Source organism: Euprymna scolopes, chromosome 39 (genome assembly GCF_053919585.1).
Source record: "Euprymna scolopes isolate OS-2025 chromosome 39, ASM5391958v1, whole genome shotgun sequence".
Lineage (NCBI taxonomy): Eukaryota > Metazoa > Mollusca > Cephalopoda > Sepiida > Sepiolidae > Euprymna > Euprymna scolopes.
Window position 1 is genome coordinate 36,757,809 of NC_136520.1, and position 19,264 is coordinate 36,777,072.

Here is a 19,264-nt window from a genome sequence, read left to right on the forward strand (position 1 = left end):
TTCTGGACTTACTCCATTTACTCCTAATTCTTGCAATCATGCTAGCATCTGCTTCATCCCATGCGCCAATCTCCAAGTAAACTGATATAAATGCCCTTTTATCTCAAAGATTATAAATTCCTTGTCATCCTCATTCAATGAACTGTTTTAGATATTGTCGTTGATTTGTTTTTCTTGGTACTTAGGAGAATTCCATTTTGAAGATTATTCAAAGTATGGAAAATCTTATTGTTTAATTTCAAATAAACACTGCCATGAAACAGTTGTAAGCAACTATAATATCTTTTGTGTGCATGTTCTTTCTTTGAACAAGATTTGTAAGATGATTTAAATCTTTGGTCAAAAGTAGAGAATATCTGATAACTTGAAAGTTTACGTACCAATTTTTAAATTCTTAATGATGGTAGAAGCGACCCCCATTGTTAACTCGTAGATGTTATGATTTCGACATGATATAAAAAGTTTTAAGAATGAGCCACGGCCTTGAGAACCCGCCGGAAAAAAGCCTTTTGCAGACATACACAAAAAGCGAACATACATACACACACACACACACACACACATTTTCGCTTTTATATATATATATATATATATATATATATATATATATACTAGCGGGGGTACCCGGCTTTGCTCGGGTGTTTGGAGGTGTGTGTGGGTGGTGTTAAATAAAAAAGAAACGGGGGGGGGGGTTAAAAGTTGGTAGGATCGAACCCAAAGCCCTGAAACAAAGTTTGAAAATAAAATCAGCCAGTCAGAATGAAGTTACTGTTTGTATGTTTGAATTTATTTAAGTAAGAACCAAATTGACAGGTGCGCGCTTGGAAGTCGTCGAGGACGACGACGACGACGTCAATGACCAGGTTTGTTTGTTATAAGCGAAGTAAAAAAAGAAAGCAACATTAAAACTTAAGCGGGAAAAAAAACACAAAAAAACTAACGTAAGGCAAACGAACGATGAAAACAGAAAAACGAACACGTGAAAAATGGCTTAAATAAGCCTGTTTCGATATTAAAATTTAAAAAATCGGATGGTACCTGGGTGTTTTTGGGTGTGTTGTCAGGGATGGATAAGCGAAGTAAAAAAAAAACCCAGAAAAACGAACATTACGTTAAAAATGGCTTAAATAACACTGGTTCAATATTTAAATTTATGAAATTGAAAAAAAAAAGAAAAGACATCTCACACCACGATTCGAACCCAAAACGTTTAGATAATGAGCCAACGCGCTAATCAACTGACCTAACACGACGTACATGAAATTTGTTCATTTTTCAACTATTTAAAGTAAATCAGGTCATGACGTCATCTGATGCATGCGTAGAACGTCTTGAGAAGACCGTTTTGTTGATCCCCCCCTGTCGAAAATTGTTGATTTCGGGGTGAAAAAAATTTACGCTTTTGGCCAATTTTTCGATATTTTTTGAGCGAAGGTTAGAGTTTCGATATGATACCGAGTTTGTGAATTTTTGTTGTGTCTGTTGAAAGTTTTTAGCAGACACACAAACATACACACATACATACATACATTTTCGCTTTTATATATATAGACTAGCGGGGGTACCCGGCGTTGCCTGGGTGTTTGTAAGTGTGTGTGGTGTTAAATAAAAAAGAACCCGGGGGGGGGGGGGGGGAGGGGATCGAACCTGAAGCCCTGAGACGAAGTTTGAAAATAAAATCGGCCAGCCAGAATGAGTTAGTGAAAGATGTTTGAATTTATTTAAGTAAGAACCAAATTGACAGATGCGCGCCCGGAAGTTGTCGAGCGTTACGACCACGACGACGTCAATGACCAGGTTTGTTTGTTATAAACGAAGTAAAAAAAGAAAACAATGTTAACACTTAAGTGGGAAAAAAAACACAAAAACTAACGTAAGGCAAACAAACGATGAAAACAGAAAAACGAACACGTGAAAAATGGCTTAAATAAGCCTGTTTCGATATTAAAATTTAAAAAATCGGATGGTACCCGGGTGTTTTTGGGTGTGTTGTCAGGGATGGATAAGCGAAGTAAAAAAAAAAACCCAGAAAAACGAACATTACGTTAAAAATGGCTTAAATAACACTGGTTCAATATTTAAATTTAAAAAATCGAAAAAAAAAAAAAAAAAAAAAGACATCTCACACCACGATTCGAACCCAAAACGTTTAGATAATGAACCAACATGCTAATCAACTGACCTAACGCAACGTACATGAAATTTGTTCAGTTTTTCAACTATTTAAAGTAAATCAGGTCATGACGTCATCTGGCACATGCGTAGAACCGGCCGTCATCACGAGAAGACCGTTTTTGTTGTTTATAAAAAAAAAAAAATAAATAAATAAATAATGCTAACAAAAAGTTTTTCAAATTGTGGGAGTTAATATAAGGAACATGGAGTTTCAATATTTAGAGGTGAAGACAAGTTTTGCAGCAAGATAAAAATAACATTACCTGGTTCATTGACTATAGTCTGTTGACTCCCTCAGAACGATAATCTAACAGACAGGACTGTTGAAGCAAGATTAGGTGTTAGGTGTGTAAAAATACTGTATATTTCAGTGTATAAGACGACCCTTAAAGTTAAGAAGTCATCTTAACAATATTTTGTAAGATACCGGGTGTTGCAATCTCTAGCCTAGGCTAAACAAACATGGTTTCGTGATCTAGCAGTCGTCTTATACAACCAACATATGATAAATTTATTAAAATTTGCTCCAATTTTGTTTTATCTTCTTATTTGATGGTCACCTTATACGTCGAAATATACGGGAAGTCTTAAAAACTGAAAATTCCATATACGGTCAGATTAAGAAAATGGAATTTTCTCTTAGAGGTCAAATTAGAGAATAGAGTGGTGTGTACAGAAAGTTCTGTTATAGGAGGAAATATGTAGCAAAAATGGAAGATTGTGTCTGCATCTCGGAGGTTGGAAAAGATGCTGGTCATCTAGATGTACTGGCTGAAAAAAGTAAACGAAATCCCAGAGCAAATAATGGAGTTATTTGTTGCTCTTTTTACTTGTTTATATTGTTCCAGCCATAATAAGAATACCTTTACAACTGTTACTGCCATGTCTTGTCGACAACAAAAGATTTTAGCCGTGTCGTACAAAATGCTGGACAGAGATATTTTGTTACTGTCTGGAATCAAAGAATTGGCATATTGTAAAGCTACACTTTAATTTAAAGGTCTAATTAAATAACTAATTAAAGATATTTAACATTCACAGGCAACATGAGTAGGAACAAATACATTTAGGACATTGCCAAGGCTGCTGTAAAGAAGATGAGAATCCTCTACAATGCTGAAAAATTACTCTACCAAGCCACCATCCGCCGATGTATGGAGTATTATTGCCATATCTGAGCTAGTGCATCTACCACTAGTCTTTCACTCTTTAACAGAGATCTTGCACTATCAGCCAAGCTCCAACTTCTGTCCCATCACCACAATGTTACATTCTTATGTGCTTTATAATTCTGATGCACTCATTGCACTTGTACCCACTTGATGTACCCAATAAGCCTGTCTAGCAGCAAAATCCCACCTCTTTACTGTAAAGATCCCTAGATGCTGAAAAATCTACATCTCTAATAGATTATTCCTAGGAAGTGCTAGATTTTGGAACTCCCTCCTGGTTTCCTGTTTCCCTGACCATACTAACATGTTGAAATTTAAATGTAATGTGAACGCTGCTCAACTCCCTACATAGTATCGCTGTAAACATGGTTCCAAATAGTAGCCCTTTACATCCAAGTGCAATGTGCCTTGTTTGGTGTGAATAAGAATTAAAAATAAAATAAAATGAGAAATTAGAGCCGCGTTTGCAAGTTACATTATGGGAGAAAATATGTGGCAAACGAGCAAAATTGGTTGTACATTTTGGGAATTGGAAAAGATGCCATTCATCGAGATGTATTGAAGGTGTATTAAAAATCCCAGAGCAAATAGTGGAGTTATTTGTAGCTCTTTTTAATTGCTTCTACTGTTCCACAATGAGAACAGAAGAAGAACATCTTTGAAATTGCTATTATCACCTATGATAAAAGATGTCACTCTCCACTGAGCAACAACTTATGACTTATCAAAAAAAGATTTTTTTTTTACTAGGTGGTTACAGCTTATCAAGGCCCAAGGGCCACTCAAAGATAAGGGTTAATAAGTGCTGGGTAGACTGTAAAACAACATCTTTATGTTTGGTAATGGTGGAACTTGGGAAGGGTTTGATTATTTAAGAACCGCAAGAACTTATTTACAGTAAATTTGAAAATGACCATGTTATAGTCAGCTGGGAAGCAGCACAACAGAATTGTATTTCACACATGGACAGTTTTAGAAAGAAAGTTTAGCTGAATACTACAAGATGTTGGACAGAGATATTTTATGCCTGTCTGGAATCAAAGAATTGGCACATTATAAATCTACACTTTCAGTTAAAGACTGAAAATTCAAAAAAAAAAAGTGCCAATAACTTCCCCTTGACATGTCTATAAAATCATGTTGACTAAAGAATGAATTAGGTATCAATAGTCAATTTTTCACATATGCGATTTGTGCATGGAATGAGTTGATAAGCATGGAAACAAACTAATTTAAAATATTGTCATATCTGTGTATATAATTTTTATTTTGAATTATTTGGATTACTATTCCCATTTTGATTGTTATATTCATCTTTCGGCTAATTAAACCTCCAACTTCCTTCAGGTGATTCTATGAAAAAACATATTTTGACAAGCTTCTGGGTCTGACCTTTACTCCTGATCTGATATGAAACGCAGACATCAAATCCATTGCCAAAATTGCTGGAAAAATGGTGGGATCATTCTACCGCTCCAGTAGCTATCTCACTGTTAATGCAATTCTCTACGTATATAAGAGCCAAGTACATCCAAGGATGGATTACTGTTGCTACATCTGGGCAGGAGCTGCTGGAAGAAACTTATCCTGCCTTGATAGAGTTCAAAATAGACTTCGTAGCCTAGTGGGGGATGCCCTTTTCTCTTCCCTGCAACCTCTTTCCCACAGAAGAGACATTGCGAGCCTATTTCTGCTTTATCATTATTTTCATGGCAAGTGCTCATCTGAGCTCCTATCTATGGTCTTCCGTCGCCAAACTTTCACGAAAACCACTCGTCTAGTTGAAACCACTATCAATAATTTTCCTCACTCTTTATCTGTGCTTAAACCTAAATGTAGATTCCATGAAGAAAGCTTCTTTCTTAGAACTGCACACCTGTGGAACTGTTCTGTTTCTCTGCTTTCCAACTGATTACAATATGATTTCCTTCAAGTCCAATGTAAACAAGTTCTTGCCGTTCCCCTTAAGTAATTCAATTTACCAAATTTCCATTAACAATTACTACGATATTGTCCCATTGACTGTCGTACACTTATTAACCCTTCTTCTCAACTGACCTTTGAGCTTTAACACGTGGTGATTTCTTTGTAAAAAAAAAAAAAAAAAAAAAAAAAAAGTACATCTTGTGGGAAGTTGGGTAAAATTTCCACCTAAACTTAATGGAGTAGATTGTTCTTATTCCGTCAGCCAAATAGAAATATTAATTTTTATGTTATTTTTATTTATTACTAGTAGGTTGCCTGGCGTTACCCGGTCATAAAATACGTACAAATATTATATTTTAATTCCTACAAAACTGAGACGTGCATGCGAGTATTATGTTTCTTTTTCGTAAATAGTTCACTTCTTGTAATTAAAAAAAAAAAAAAATACTCGGGCTGAGATTGAAATCAAAACCTAAAGACAGTGAGTCAAGTGTGATAACCATCAGGCCAGCTTGACACAATCTTTAAAAAGTGTTTTCAAACCTACTTATTTTTAACATAATAAATCGGCCATGTGAACTATTAGCATATGCGCATTCATGGAATAGTTAGCAAATAGATAAAAATCCGATGACCCCCCCAAGTACCAATTTTCCAATTTTAACCCATTAGCAGCCCTTTTCCCCAGATGAAAACTGATTAAAATTTTCCACGTGTCTGAATATCCTATATACCAAATTTCAAGTCTGCAGATCAAAAATCCGTTGAGAAGTGTCCTCATACACACACATTTTCACTTTTATAGATATACTAGCAGGCTGGCCAGAATTGTACTGTCGTTAAATATGCATAAATATTATATTTTAATTCATACAGAAAATGAGACGCGTATGTGAGGATTATGCTTCTTTTTTATTTTTTTTAACATTTCACTTCTTGTAAATACAAAAAATACTCAAGCTGAGATAGAAACCAAGACCTAAAGACAGTGAGTCAAGTATGATAACCATTAGGCCAGAATGACACAACCTTTACAAAGTGTTTTCAAACCTTTTTATTCTTAACATAAAGCAGTTGTCATGTTTCATGGCCACGCATTCGTTAAACAGTTGTGAACGGAAAAAATATCCGACGACCCACGCCTGTGTACCAATTTTCAATTTCGACCCCTTACCAGCCCTTTTTCCTGATGAAAACGGATTAAAAAGTTTTCCATATGTCTAAATAACCTATATACCAACTTTCAAGACTGTAGATTAAAAGTTTGTTGAGTATATAGGTTGAGAAGTAGCCTCACACATACACATTTTCACTTTTATAGATATATAGATTGCCTGTAGTAAAGATCGAACCTTTAATCTCCAGAATAATTATCAATGTACCTGAAGCAGGTCAGAGGTTACATCGACCGATGTGTTGTGAATATAACAATGAGAATAGTCAGTCTGAATAACATAAATCATCAATACTCCTTGAAAAATTTTCAGAATATAAAAATATTTTTAATTAACGTTTTGAAAATGAATTCCTATATCTTATGTCTCCCATGAAACTGTTCTCTTTTGGTCAAGATCAAAGTGTAGTATCTGTTCCTCAGATGCTGCACTTCCATTTCTTGTTCTCTTTCGGCGGAGGAGAAATCCTTCACGACTGAGACAATTTTTATTTTTGTACCTTTTCTCCACGTTAAAAAACGACTCTGGTGTCTAACTCTGTCCCGTGGGGAGGCATGGAAAATAGGTACATCTATTAACATGAGAACATTCTTTCAATGTGGCCATACTGTAACGTAATCCCCCATTGAGGAGCGTCAGAACTACACTGAGGTAGCTTTGTATTCCCGGGTGATGCCAGATAACCCAAGGATTTAAGATAGAGAAGATAAATATATATATTTTATTTCATGTCAAAATAGATATTGTTTGAAAACCAGAGAAATATATTTTTACGGCTAAAAGTTTTGACAATAGGAAATTTCACTTAGAACCTTGTCTGGCCTTAAATGAACTCAGGGTCAGATGTCAGAATTGACACCTGGCCTGGAGAATGAGTACTTAGATTTCAGTGTGGGAAGAGTACCCACGCAAAACCCTAAAGGCTTAGGATTTTGTGGAGATTTCGTGGCGAAATCTTATTGGCTGGGGAGAATTTCCACGCCAATCCACATACCTTACTATATATACGACTGTCGTGCGAAAATTAGCCAGAGTTGAGTCGCAGAGTGAGTGGAGAGTTTCAAAGAAGATTGCTTGTTGAGTCCGAGAAGAGACGTGACCCCTCCTCACCTCATCCATCCATCTGTCGCTGTCTGTGAAGAGAGTTGAGACTTTGAAAAGAACTTACAAAATCTGAATGAGAATTGTAAAAACATTTTGTACATAATTTTGTGAAAATTAAGCTTTTGTAGATAGACTACAATTGTTTGTCTTTCTTCCTGCCTGCCGCTTCAATATTCGCTTTCAGCATACCAGATTTATGTAACAAGCTCCGAGGAGTCCAGACGACACATGCCGAGAATCCAGAGAAATAAGAGTTCTTAACCACCTCCTCGAGGAGGCGTTACAATACCATCAAAGTCTCCTGTTCTGCACACATTTCCCTATACTGTCCATATATGTCCTATACTTTCTCCGAGGTCATCAGATCTAAAGACATCTTTAACACTCACATTACACGTATGATTCTCATATCATTTCTCGTCATGCAGCACATATCTTCGTATGGCACAATCACGTTGACACACCGGTTCCCGCCAGATCACCAAAATTAAGCAACATTGAGCCTGGCCAGTGTTATATGGGTGATCATTTGGGAAGGCTAGGTGCTGTATGTACCTTCTGGGAAGGTTGGGCGTGGGGCCAGCACCCTCACCCTGTAAAAAGAACTCCTTGCTACAAAAACATCTACAAAAGTTGTTGATGGCCTATGCCCCTCCAGGGGCTGAAGGGCTATGCAACGCATATCTTCAACATCCACTAGCCAGGTTTCACTTTCCTGCATCATCAAATTAAAGTAGATTTTATCAATTCCAAAAATCAATAACTCTAATTCATTATTGCTATTACCTCGATTGTTCTACATCTAATAACCTAAAAATCCTCGTTAAATGTAGTCATCGACGTCTCCCTCTATCCTCAAGATTTAAATCTATCTTTAAGACCCACATTACACATCCATCACATCATTCTCATCATTTCTCACCATGCAACGCATATCTTCAACCATCACTAAACACATTTCACTTCCATACATCACAGTGCATATTAGAATAGATTTTATCATTTCCGAAAATCAATTACTCAAATCCATCAACATCATCAGTTTAACGTCCATTTTACATGCTGGCATGCATTGGACAGCTTTAAAAAATAAATTTCAAAACTTATCTCTGGCCAGGTTTTTATTTATCCTTCTTTCCTCCACCCATTTTTTTTTTATCACTATGCTTTTCTTAGCCTTCTATGAACCAAACTTTCTACCCCAAGTGTTTTACAAGAACTCTCATCCATTCTTTTAGCATGTCCATTCCACCAAATTTTTCTATTTTGTACACATTTCCAAAGAGTAAGAATCGTAGAAATTGGATCTTAGGTTTACTTTCAGCAGCTTCGTAACTCTAACTATTTTGTCCTTCAGTCCTCACATTCCATGAGTGATATTTCTGACAAAGAGAAAAGAATTGTGGTTTTCTGGGTCAAAATATATTCCATCTAACACTTACCATTGGTAAGTTTTTGATTTTGAAGTGGTATTTCATTTATTTATTTTTTTAGCTTCTTACATCAAGTGGCTTCATGCTTTGTCTGGAGCGATTTCCATTAAAAAAATATATATATATATATATATATATATATATATATATACACAGCCTTTGAGACTTTACACAACCGGTCACCACAGTCGATTGAAAATTTCTTGGGGCGACTAAAAGTCATAAATCACTCGCCTGCCAGTCGATAAAATTTCTTTAAATAGAGAAATGAGGAAAAACTCATTTATTTTACGACCCTCAAATATGCAGTGACTTAGAATGACCTATGTCTCATCATTTGTGAATTCTTTCATCTCTAGCTGTGATACCATTGGAATATCATATTGAAAAAAGAGTGGTCACGCTAAAGGTCCACAGGTCAAATTTACACATTGGGCGTGTAGTCAAAATGTTGCCTTCATTTAGCTCTCTGATTTTGAAATTCATTGTGAAAAAATTTTTCGACGCTACAATTACATACACTTCGTGCTTACAAAAGTAAAGACGAACATATGAAAGAGGAAAAAAACGCATCGTTCCGTCAAGCATCCGGAGAAATGATTCTTATTTCTATGGAACAATAATATGAATGATGCTATATAAAGAAACTGGTGTTGTATTTTAACGTTTTGTTGAATATTTACTGAAATGTTTGTAGTAATAAAATAGTTGATTTACAAGAGTTAAACAAATTTTTTCTTGTTAGATTATACACACGATAACTTCTTGAATTGTTGCAAAATTATTTACTATTATTGACTGAAACCAAGACCAAGTCAGACAAGGAAAAATATTTTGGGGCGAGTAAATTTTTCCTCATACTTGACCAGCGGTCGAGTTATTTTTTTTTCAAATCTCAAAGGCTGTATATATATACATATACACTGGGGCCTCACCATCGGATATAGTTTAAGGTCATATCTAGGACTACATTCTTCTGGAGGTTGAAGGTTCAATCCTCACTGCAGACGACAGTCAAAAATACAATTGTAAATTACTTAGGTCCTCAACCCCGTCATGGCTGACTGAAACGTTACAAAAATAACACTCAAGAGCACTAGTCTAAAAAATCCAAATAATATCACTAATATTCTCACCTTAATAGGATATTAATTTTGAGATCACAAAATTGTCTCCCCTATTTTTTTTTTTGCTGTTAATAGAATATTTATTGAAGTCAAATATGCAATAGCATGAAATAGATAGAAATTTGAATAAAACATCCTATTTTAAATTACAAACTTATATCAATCAGAATGCATTTTGGTTTCTTTAATGAAAAAGAAAAATGCTCACTCGCTCTTTCTCAACAAGAAAACCCATCTCACTGTTATTGTTTTTCAATGCTATGAAATATTTTCACTTTTGAACAGAATATCAAACTATTTTGACCGGGTGGGGGGGGGAAGGGGGTAATGTGTTTCACAAACGAAATATTCTTGAAAAGAAACTCTGTTCATGGAAATTCTACCTGATGCTTGTTACACATACAGGAAAAAAAAGAAATCTACTACATAAAAGGCAAAATGGGCACACGCATTTGTGTACGTTCGCGAAAGGCTTTTATTTTTCGCTGGGCTTCTCGTATCAGTTACATTTAGAGAAGTTTCCTCATACTCCCTAGATTATAATATCTACGATTCGAAAATGGATATAGTCTCTCTATATTTTGATCGACTTTTAAAAAATCTCTGGTTTCCAATGTTTGTTTGTCTTTCTCGTATAAATAAAGTAAAACTGATCAAAGCAAACTCGCCTTCCTGGCCGGGATGTCTAGGAGGCAATTAGCTTTGATCAATGTGGGAGGAAACCCTTCATATCAGACAATTGCTATTCATTTGGACACTGCCAGAGTTCCTCCTTTTTGTGGAGAGCTGGAAAAGAGAGAAAGCTGAAAGCTTAACTAGCCTACAGCCAGACGTTCATTTCTGCGCCTGCATGATTCTCATTCATTTCTTTTTCATTGCTAAATTTGAACACTTTACACTTCTGCTCGCGTCATGGCACAGCGGTAAGTTCTCAGGTTTTCTTTTACTTCCTTTCCGCTTTCGCATCACGGGTTCAAGCTTGCCTGCCTACCACCACTTTTTTTTTTTTTCAAACACACACCTACAAACACCCGGCAACGCCGGGCACTCCTGCTAGTCTATAATAAAGCTACAAATAAACAAGAATTTACGCATCAAGAAATCACTGTAGGAGTGTCATAGTTACAGCTAAAAGTATGTATATTTTATGGACCAAAAAATGCATTGAGTCACAGAAATTAGGAACTCATAATTTCTGGAAAATCTATAACTGTGTGGTAAATAATGAGCGATCAACAATTATTCCAGTGCTTGTGTATTTTTGATACCGCACTATTTTTAAATAGTTTTTTTCAAGTTAAATTCAAGTTTCACAATTTTTTTTTTCAATCAAATTGTACGGTGGAAGCACAAAATAGTTACAAAACACCTTTACACAACACCTTTCTCTCCCCATGTTAAGAATGGCTTTCGAAATAAGGTTATTTCAGCGCAGTACCAAAAATAAATAAGTACCATTAATCTTTTATCCAATTACCATCATGTCACTATTACAGAAATCGATAAGGCTGAACTGATTGTCTTCTGGTTCACTTTCAACTCCATAAACTATTCCCTTCCATATTTCCCACTACAGACAGAAACCAGACTTGATGATCACATCATCACCCCTTCCCATGTCTATGATATCATTAAAAAAACAAAACAAAAAAAAAAACTCGACACCTCCAAAGCATGGGAGTTTGATCTTATCCCAGCTATAGTAATAATACTCTTCAGAACCGGCCGTTTTCCATTTCAAAGTTTACCACAAATGTCTTGCTGAATCGTGCTTTCTTTAATAGCTGGAAAATTGCCACTGTGGTACCAGTTTTCAAGAATTCTGAAGAAAGAACTTACAAAATTATCGCCCTATCAGCCTCCTCCCTCTCTTTACTAAAATATTTGAATCATTTATCAATTTTTCTGACCAACAGTATGGATTTAAATAAGCCCATTCTACTGCGGATATCCTATAGGTCATTTCTAAACTCATATACTGGATAAAGCAGATGAAGCTAATTTGTATTTACAAAGGAGTCACCACTTATCAAGGTTCAAAGATGACTCGAGGATAAGATTTAATGAATGCAAGGTAATACTGTAGTAATCGTTAATGGTGTAGATTAGGTGGAATTTCAATTATTTAAGGGGACCGCTCAACAAGAACTTGTTTACATTAGGCTGGGAAGGCTGAACTGATTGCCTTGTGGTTCATCTTCAACTCCACAAACTATTCCCTTCCATATTTCCTACTGACAGAAACCGCACTTGATGATCACATCACATCATAATCAGCTGGGAAGCAGTCAAGTGGAACAGTGAGCCAGTTCTAGGAAAGAAGCTTTGTTTAATGGAATCTGTGTTGAGATTAAGGCAAATTGTTCTGTGACATTGGTATTGGAAGACAAAATGCAAAAAAGATTAGGGTTGACTACTAAAGAAAATAATTAAAAAATGGTTTCATTGAAACTTTAACAAAAATTTTATGTAATTTTCCGACTATGAATTTGAACAAATGCAGAGAAGATATTGCAAAGGCTGCTGCAAAGAAAGTGGACTCCCTCTACCGGGCTAGAAAGATTCTCACACCTGCTAGTCTCCTATATCTCTACAAAGCCACCATTTGCCCACGCATGGCGTATTGTTGCAACAATTTCTAGCCTCACCCTCCTAGGCAGGATCCAAAATAAAACTTCTATTCTAATAGGTCCTAAACTGTTTGCCACACTCCAACTCCTGTCCCATCACTGCAAAGTTTAATTTCTGTGCTTGTTTAATAAGTACTTCAATGTAATGTGCTTTGATAAACTTGTTATACTTATGCCCTCATCAGTGTAAATATCCTTGATAAATCCACCAATTAGCAAAATTATACCACTCCATTGCAGAAATTTGCAGAGCTAGAAAACTTCTTTTTTTTTTTTTTTTTTTTTAACACAGGCATCACCACTTATCAAGGCCTGGAGGCCACTCGAGGATGCGGGTCAATGGGTATACATTAGTCAATGTGATTATGGTGTAGTAAACATAAGTAGTGGGAATTTTGTGAATTGGATTACTTATGGGGACGGTTCATCAAGAACTTGTTTATATTGGACTTCTCTAATAGTTTCTTTCCTTAAATTTTAAATGTAATGTGAACACATATCTTGTTACACAACTCCCTAGTTAGGCTGCTTTTATAAATCTGGTCCCTAATTCTCAGTAGTCCCTTATGTCTCAATGGCAGTATGCCTTGTTTGGAGTGAAGTAATATATATATGGATAGAATTATTTCTACCAGTGTTTCTTTGAAACTGAAGGTATCAATGGACGATCAATATAGTGCTCTTCGAAATATATATTTAGATATAATACACTAGCGTACACCCCCCTTTAAAAAAGACGGAAAAATGAGACTTCACCATACATTATATATATTTCTACTTACATATAAAAGGTACTTTGTTTCCTATGAATTCCAAAATGGCTGGGCTGATTTTTATGAAATTTCACACAAATGTACTTTATGTGTTTGGGAGTGTTCTTACATAGGTTTTGTATTGAAATGCCTCTGATAAGTATTGAAAATTGATAATTGAAAAAATCCTATTAAAGAAGGAATAGTTTGTTTTAGACCAAGTTTAACACTTTTATATAGCAACACGTCACAAGTTCATTTGAAAAGTTTTATCATCGCACAAGCAGAAGGGACCTGCATTCAAAATGAACAGTAGGCTCTTTGATTAGACATTCAAAATGAATGTTTCTGCTGAAAGCACAATCCAACCATGATACTTGAATTTTGAATTTTAAACTTCACTTCAAGCCATTACATAAAAATAATTTTATAAAATCAAGAGAAGGTTTTTCTACAGTGTAATGTGTGTGATTTCTTTCAGTCTTGACGGACTATGGATACCCACTGTAAGAGTGCCTGCACATGAAATTTTTGTGGCCCGAATTGCGCAATCTTCAACCACACCTCTCCTGAGTCGGCATTGTTTTATACCAGTAGCAAGTGGCGGTTCAGAACAACTGGAAAAAAATGCTGAGACATACAGCGCCTAGAATTCCAAAATGGTCACCTATCTGGTACTAGACAGTTACAACATTGCTTAACTGCCAAGAACCAGTGTGTCAACGTGATTATGCCAAACAATGCAGTTCAATGTACAATACAATGTACTGTGGACTAAGACAATGTGGGGAGGCATGTGAAACTCCCTCCTGGTGCACCATGGTGGGTTCTTAACTAGAGCAGACAATCAATTTGATTGACGAATGCGCGATTCCACCGATTTTGGTTACAATAAAAATATTGGAAGTGCGAAACATTTGTTGAACCGCATTAAATCCTGGACAACATCAGGTCTCTTTGCTAGTATATACATATATGTGTGTGTATATATATATATGTGTGTGTGTGTGTGTGTGTGTGTGTGTGCGTGTGTGCGCCATAGCTTTGCATGTTACACTGTTTTAATGTTTGTATAAAATTTACTTATAAAGCTCTACCTTGTATTGAGAACTTTTGGAAAATTATTGGCATTAAGTTCCTTTTATCAATACGTTTGAACTTGTTTTATATATATATATATTATATGGAAAAATGTGCGCATGAAAAGTAATATTCTTAAGATTTTATTAACCCTGGAAAAGTAAAGGACAAGAAATTAAACCTGGAAAAGTAAAGAACAAGATATTCTAGTAAAGTAAAAAATAAGAATTTTTTAGACTTAAAATATTGCAGCTTAAAATAAAATTTGAATATTGATAAATATTTTATTTATTATTTGCATATGTTGTTGTTTATTGTTGAGTTAGAAAGGGTGTCAGTCGCTGGATTGAACTTATTTCCCCCCTATTATTTGCATATATTTATGTAGTGAAAATTGTTTGAATAAAGTTAATTCATTAGTTAGTTAGTAGATGGAATTAATAATTTTATAATTTTCATAAAAATTAATAATTTTATTATATCATGATTAGGATCATTTAATTATTTTTTTAGCTGCAATATTTTAAGTCTAAAAAATTCTTATTTTTTACTTTACTAGAATATCTTGTTCTTTACTTTTCCAGGTTGAATTTCTTGTCCTTTACTTTTCCAGGGTTAATAAAATCTTAAGAATATTACTTTCCATGCGCGCATTTTTCCATATAATCCATGATTTTTCCAGGCATTGCTATTGTATTAATATATAAATTTATAATATTTATTAATGATTGTCAAAAAAATTAGCTCTCAAACACACATTTATGCAATATTTATCATTCAATCACAGTAGTTCCGAGCCAGGGTCTCTACCGAGACTGCGGTTTATGAATTCGTGATCTGTATAGAGCGTAAACTAACAAAAAAGAAGATGCCACTCGGTGCCTTTTTAGATATTGTTGGAGCTTTTGACAACATACCCTTCAGTAGTATGTTCAAGTTGCTACGAGAACTCAATGTGCCACCAGTACTCATCCGATGGATTGAGTATATGGTGAGGCACAGAACAGTTCAAGTAGAACTACTGAGGGCAACTGTTAAAAGGGAAGTAGTTAAATGAACCCCCCAAAGTGGGATTTTATCACCTTTACTATGGAACTGTATGCTGAATCCTCTTTTAAAGTTCGGTTTGTTAAATATAAAAAAACGATACACGGGATTGAACCTAAAATCTTTCCACCAACCCCCGGTACTCTAACCGTTACGCTAACATGTCATATTGGCAAAATCGCAAGAAAAAATATTTATATACAAAAAAAAGTTATGCAAAATAAAAAAAAAGCGTTAGTCACTTATGTACTTACTCTCCTGTTTGTGAACGCACATATTTTGTTATAACTTTTTTTCTACTGAACCAATTTTTGAATTTTTTTTTCAAAATGTAGCTAATGAGGTGTTCTATCCAACTATATAACTGTTTGAAATTTGGTTGCGAACGGAATTAGTGGTGGGGGTTTGACTGTGTCTCGATTCATTCAATTTCGGACTTAAGCATATATTCAACCACTACCGTGGTTGAATGATATATCATTTATAATATTCTGAATTTAATTATGTTTATATAATTGAGAATTCGGTAATCGTTCATATACTAATAAATTTTAAGTCATTATAAGGTGACTTAAAATGTAAGCTTCAAAATTACTAGTTTTTGTAATCGAGCATTCATATATTGTTTTCACAAAATCAAGACAACAAAGGTTAGAGAAGATGGAAAAACCTCTGAAGGAAGAAATGTAGATAAATCTTTTATCGCAGTAAAAGGGAAATGGATTACATATTGTTCATTAAAAAAGTGTTTTTCTCAACGTCTGAAGAGAGGCCGTTCTTGTGAATATTTTCAAACGATATAAGGTTGGAAATTGTCCGAATAGTCGTGAAACCTTCGTAACAAACAATGAAAATACACTACTTGCTGCTATCAATCCAATCTTTGTCTTGATTTTGTGAAAACAATACATATATATATATAAGCTATTTTAGCACATCAAAACCGAGCAAAATTTATAGCCTGTTGAATGAGAGCTTTATGCAAAATTGATGGTTGAATATGGTTAAAAGTGTGCTTGGTTTTGCATTAAATACTAATCCTTCTAATTTTGCATCAAACAGATACCATAATACTTAGTTTGCTGCACCTCATCATAAAGGTCCATACAAATTTCAACCAAATCTGCTCAGTAGTTTCTGAGAAAAAAATGGAACAAACATTTTTTTTTTTTTTTGGTATATAAACCCAGTGTGTTTTTATTTTTTTGAGTTATTATTTTAGCTGATTATCATATGTGGTTTTACAAAGATTTTTTTTGTACGTGTGTGTGTGTGTGTTGCCACTCAGACTTAGGATTAGCAGTAGATTCTTTTTCAAGTGAAATATTTGCCATTCGGACTTAAGTTTTTAACAGAGTTTTTTTTTTTTATATGAATCAGGGTATTTTCTATTCGGATTTAAGGTTATTGGTAGGATTAAGGAAGGATTTAATAAGATTAAGAGAGGTTGTATTTAAGGAGAGGGTCATACTAATACCTAGGGTTACTGGTATTTTTTTCCCCAACTTTTCAGCATGAAAAGAATTCCTCTAGAATTTATCTCCAATAGTACAACAACAACAACAACAAAAAATTAATTAACTGTCCTAAAAAGCTAGAATGATCTGGAAATGGAGGACCATTTTACGTTAAAATTATATATGAAATCAAGGCTCCACTCAATTCTAAAACAATTGTTTTCTTTTTTTCTTATTTTCATCAAGTAAGATTGCGAGATGTTCACAAATAGACATGCAGAAGAGAAAACTTTGGGAAATTGACAGATAGCTAGTGTAATATATATTTATGTATATATATATCTTTTCCATTTCAGCCGGCATGTCGTATAAAATGGCGCCCAAAAATTGTTGTTTAGCCATATTCTACATAAGCACTTTCTATCGGTGCATCCGATTATCATCAGGAGCGATTGTTGTTATCTTTTTCTTTCCCTTTAAGGTTTGGTGTATTTATAGTTTTTTAAAAAAAATTTTTCAATTGATATAAAACCTCCAATTTAATAATTAAAAACAATAATAATACTAACACCACACTAAACCAAACTAATGTAGTGCATGAATTCATTTGCCCCTTTGAAGAATGTCTCCCAACCCACTCTAAAAATTCATACAATGTATACATAGGCCACACCACAACAACACTCTCTTGGCGACTAACCTATCATTTAGCTGACAATAGCGCCATAAAACAACACCTGACATCCCATGATAAAAACCTACAGTCGTCCGACATTAGAAATATCTTAACGAACAATACTAAAATTCGATATCTTAACAATTGCACACGATGACTAAAACTACTAGAAGCCATACTTATCAAAAACCTACAGCTAACCGCATCACATTTAACACCGGAACAAATATACTAACTGTATTTAATAACTAACAAGAAACTAAATAAATAAACTATAAAATAAGAAAATCGAAATTAAAAATAAAAATAATTTGCCCCTATCCATTCTGCACCCATCTTTATAACCAATAAAAGATTTTTTTTTAAACTATAAATATACAAAGCTTCAAAGGGAAAGAAAAATTTAAAAATAACAACAATCGCTCCTGATGATAATCGGATGCACCGATAGAAAGCGCTTGAGTAGAATATGGCTGAACAACGCCATTTTATACATATATATATATATATATATATAAAAGTGTGTGTGTGTGTGTGTCTGTACATTTCCCTACGCAATAACTGTCAATTTTAAGTCTACAGACTCGAAATTTGATGCACAGGGTACTGAGATTTGGGAAAATCGATGGGATTGGTTTTCAGACAGAAATTTGGCGATTAAGGGGTCAAAGTTCAACGATTTGACCTCTGAGAACTCTACCAAACTCCTCCTACAATTTTGGGTCGGAACACGTGAAATTTTAGATATAGGTTCCTTGGACATGGATCTAACTTAATAACTTTATTTGAGCCTAAAACAATAAATGTTAAGGGGTCATAATAGGGGTCAAAGTTAAAAAAATTGACCGTTTTTTTTTTCTTTTGCTCAGCATACACCTCAAAACACCTGGGCAACGCCGGGCACCCATTGCTAGTATATCTATAAAAGTGAACGTGTCTGTGTGTCTGTCTGTGTGTACATTTCCCTATGCAATAACTCAATTTTTAGTCTACAGATTCGAAATTTGATATACAGAGTACTGAGATTTGGGAAAATCTATGTGATCGGTTTTCGGCCAGAAATTTGGCTGTTAAGGGGTCAAAGTTCAACGATTTGACCTTTGAGAACTCTACCAAACTCCTCCAACAATTTTTGGTCTACACACTTGAAATTTTAGATATAGGTTTCTTGGACATGGATCTAACTTAATAACTTGATTTGAGCCCAAAACAATAAATGTTAAGGTGTCATAATAGGGGTCAAAGTTTAAAAAATTGACCTTTTTTTTTTGTTTTCTTGTTTTTTTTTTTGCTCAGCATACACCTCCAAACAACCGGGCATCCATGCTAGTATATATATATATATATATATATATATGGGATGGTGTTTAGATACATATAATTAGATTTTCTTCCTTTTATTTATTTGCTTTTTTTTGGTATGAAATATACTTCAACTTTTCTTTTTATTCATGTTTATTTATTATTCCAGTATAATTTTCTATTTCTAATTGTATTTCTAACATATCAC